This window comes from Neophocaena asiaeorientalis, unplaced genomic scaffold (assembly GCF_003031525.2).
Source record: "Neophocaena asiaeorientalis asiaeorientalis breed wild unplaced genomic scaffold, Neophocaena_asiaeorientalis_V1.1 scaffold152, whole genome shotgun sequence".
NCBI lineage: Eukaryota > Metazoa > Chordata > Mammalia > Artiodactyla > Phocoenidae > Neophocaena > Neophocaena asiaeorientalis.
Genome location: NW_020185338.1, coordinates 1,892,321 through 1,896,170, shown reverse-complemented (window position 1 = coordinate 1,896,170; position 3,850 = coordinate 1,892,321). Strand labels below are relative to the sequence as shown.

General features: G+C 48.0%; 1 long non-coding RNA gene across 1 annotated transcript; it reads left to right on the top strand.

Moving 5' to 3' along the window:
• Positions 1–217: 217 nt before the first annotated feature.
• Positions 218–3,462, top strand: LOC112393895 (uncharacterized). Its single transcript, XR_003002050.1, has 3 exons — positions 218–561; positions 654–842; positions 2,360–3,462. It is a non-coding gene; the product is annotated as an uncharacterized LOC112393895 (long non-coding RNA).
• The last annotated feature ends 388 nt before the right edge of the window (positions 3,463–3,850 follow it).

The window sequence follows — 3,850 nt, the reverse complement described above, 5'->3', positions numbered from 1 at the left end:
AGTGTAGGGTCTTACACAGTGTAGGAGCTTGAATGAAAGAGTGAATGAATGAATGAATGAATGGACGAGGCTGGAGATCTCCAAGGTCAAGAATCAGCCTGCAAATGTATTCCTTCAGGATTTAACACAACAATAAGTGACTACATTTGAGGCTTCCACCTTCACAGCAGGCTTAATGAATGAATGAATGAATGGACGAGGCTGGAGATCTCCAAGGTCGAGATCTTGTATTCCTTCAGGATTTAACACAACAATAATAAGTGACTACATTTGAGGCTTCCACCTTCACAGCAGGCCGTCCTGGAAGTGACTGACACCCACCAGCGTACCCTTCTGACCATCTGCCTGAGCGCTGAGTTTGCTGGGATTTGGGGGTTGGGAGCAGAAGCTGATAAACATTGTCAGCCTGACAGTTGGGCTCCTTGGTCTCTGGGCTCATTCCCACATCTGCTATGTTTTCTGATCTTCATCCGTTGCCCGGGCTGCTCTAGCAGCTGCCACAGCAACCCTGGAGATATACAGGTGATCACAGGGGGAGAACATCCCCAAATGGTTTTCCAGGTGAGTTTACCTGCAGGCGGCACTCAGGGAACCTCAGCAGTAGGAAGTCGTTGGTGCTAATAATAGTAATTAAGCCGACATCTTTTTTCCAGGCATTGCTGTTACAGGTTTGACAAGGATGTGAAAAATCACAGCCTGTAGGCCGAATCCAGCCTTGAGGCCTGGCTGGCAGGAAAGGAGCTAAGTGGAAGATGGCTCAGGAAGTCTGACTCCAGGATAATTCCTGCAGGAGAGCTGTCTTGCCAGGAGCCATGGAGACGGGTTAAATGTTCAGAGCAAAGGTCAGTGCAAATGGGATGCCTCGGTGGTCTGGAAACGTCCCCGTCCTCTTCCCCCAAAAGCCTGGGCCCCCTGGACAACTAGAATAAGGCAAACAAACTATACTTCAATTAAAAAAAAAAAAAAAACACACCCACAACTAGAATAGGGCAAGAGGTAAGCAGAGGGGAGAGGGCTTGAGAAAGAAGACAGGCTGGGAGGGGCGGGGGAGCCCCAGGGAAAGAAAGAGACTCGAGTGAGCAGGGGCCGGGCCTTTACCCTTGTGCCTCCCTCAGCCTGGAAGACCCTTCCCACATACCCACGTGGTCCCCTCCCTTCGTTTAGGTCCCTGACCCAAGGCTACCTCCTTAGAGAGACCTTCCCGACCACCCTATCCAAACCCACTCCCTGCCCTTCCCTCCACTCCCTGTCCCCTTACTCAGCTCTAGGCTTCCGCTTGTCACCACCTGATTCATATTTATTAATTTAGTGTTTGCCTCCCTCACTAGAATGTCAGCTCCACGAGGGCAGGGATTTTTGTGTGGTCTTGTTCACTGCTGCATCCCCAGCACTGAGAATGGTGCCTGGCACGTAGTAGGTGCATAGTAAATATTGTTGAACGGCTGAACGAGTAGAAGGAAAGTGGTGGGGCTGGAGTTGTACTCCAGGCAAACAGGCCTGCAGTCGAGTGCAAATCAGCTTGCAGAAGCATATGGGTCAGGTTTGAGGGGGAGATGGAAATCCGGAGAGAGGAGATGTCAAGGGGCCTCAGTGTGCTAACAGAATAACCGCTGCTAACCTTTGACCTCACCATGCCAGGCAGCAGCCCTGTCATCTGGCTGCCTGAGCGGGGAGACTCCCCAGAGCCCGGGGGGTGTGAGCCACGTGTGCTCGGTGAGCCCTGTGGGCAGGCACTACAGCAGCGCTTGTGACGAACCGGGGGACCAGCCACAGTGCTCGTGCTTGAGTCATGATAGCTGCAGTGCCTTTGGATGTCTTTAGTTATGTTTTTGACACCTACAAAAACATATAATCAAGAGGCGCCTATATAATAAAATAATAAAGTGAACACCAGGGACCCAACTGACCATCTCAGAGTTAACCACAAGTTTGATTTTTGTGTTGATTACATCCTTATTTTGTTTTTTAAGTAGTTTTATCACCACACATTTCCTGCCACCCCTAGTAATATGAGTGTCATATGTAACCGTATGAGGCTGTTTAGCTTCGTGCTTTCTAAATGGTGTCCTTCCTGTAATTTGCTTTGTTGCTCATTACGCCCCATGATTTGTCCCTGTTATGCATAGCTGTGGTTCCTTCCTTTTCTATAGCGTGTAATACTCCATGGCATGGAGTATATTATCCATCCTCCAGGTTTATCACACTTCAGTGCCCAGGTGTGCTTTTATGAATGAGGCTGCTGTTTATAAAGCTGCATCGCTGCCACTGTTTTGAGCAGGGTTTCTGAGGATGACTCAAGATGGCTCTGTGCCCCTCTCCCCCTTAAAATACCCCGGGGTCCCCTGACTTTCTTCCCAAGGGTCACCTGCTGCTGCCTGGAGCCATGGTTCCCACTGTAGGAACAAACCAGTGGGATCCTTGCTGAGCAACCGCACTGCAGGCACCGAGCTGGTGTTTCCAGTTAACCATCTGTTACCATTTGAGAGGGACAGCCAGGTGTAGGAGGCTGGCTGGCTGGCTGCTCAAGGAGGGAACCAGCACGGCATGACCTGAGTGCGGAAACCACGTTCCTGCACGGCCTTCAGCTTTGCAAGTCCGGAAACACGTGGGTGCTCCAGGGTGCTCCACCTGCTCCCACAGTGAAGTCTACCAGCGGCCCTCGCTTATGCTCCATGCCAATTCCATTTATGATGGAAGCCGTCCCCCAGTGCCCCATACCCAGAGACCTAGTTCCTGGTGTCAGGATGCTTGCAAAGCTGAAATGCTTGCTTGGAGGTTGCTTGGTGAGTGTGGACTTGGAACCAGAGAGAGGAAAGTCTCAAGAAGGTCATTACCCAAGCCCTGGAAAAGCTCTGTGAGCCTTCTTGGTTCCATTTCTGAACCACCTCTCTGGGGCTGAGAATATCCATGTGTCTCAGATCTGCGTCCTCCTGCCCAGGATGAAGCTGGAATAGCTCTGAGACTTTTCACTTTTCCTCTCCATTCATGATAACCTTGCCTAGGCTTTGGACACCATAACAAAAATCGAGTTAGTTTTCGGTTTAGTCAGTATGATAGAAATCACTTATCTTTGTGAGTGTTTTTTTCACACTTGCAGTTCTGGGGATACTTTCCTGTTACCCTATATATCACCTGTCCTACCTTCTCCCAGAAAGGCAAAGAGTGGGCTTATATGTCTAAATGAACAGCAAAGTAAAGATCAGAAACTACACAGATATAGGGGAGAACATTATACCTGTCACCAGGGAGGAGACTGTTCCTAAGAGTGTGGATAGGATGATTTTTGAGCTTCCTAGCAGACCAGGCACAGAAGAAAACACATGGAGGGTTCTGATTTGAATAATGCAATTGACTCACACTTCTGTAGTTTTAAAGGGCAATCAGGAATTAGGTAAGCACAAGGGATCTGTTTGTTTTTATGGAGTAGTACTGGGTTGGCCAAAAGATTCGTTTTTTTCCATAAGATGGCTCCAGTAGCACTTAGCTGTCTTTAACTTCATTTGAAACAATTTTGTTAGATTGTATGTGACAGCTGTCATATCAGCGTGCATTTAAAAAAAAGACATCAAAATTGGTGAATTTTTGTATAGCCATTTTAATGTTGAAGATGGACAAAAAAAGCAACATTTTCGGTATATTATGCTTTATTATTTCAAGAACGGTAAAAATGCAACTGAAACACAAAAAATGATTTGTGCAGTGTATGGAGGGGGTGACTGATCGAACGTGTCAAAAGTGGTTCGTGAAGTTTCATGCTGGAGACTTCTTGCTGGATGATGCTCCATGGTCAGGTAGACCAGTTGAAGTTGATAGCGATCCAATCCAGACATTAATTGAGAACAATCAACGT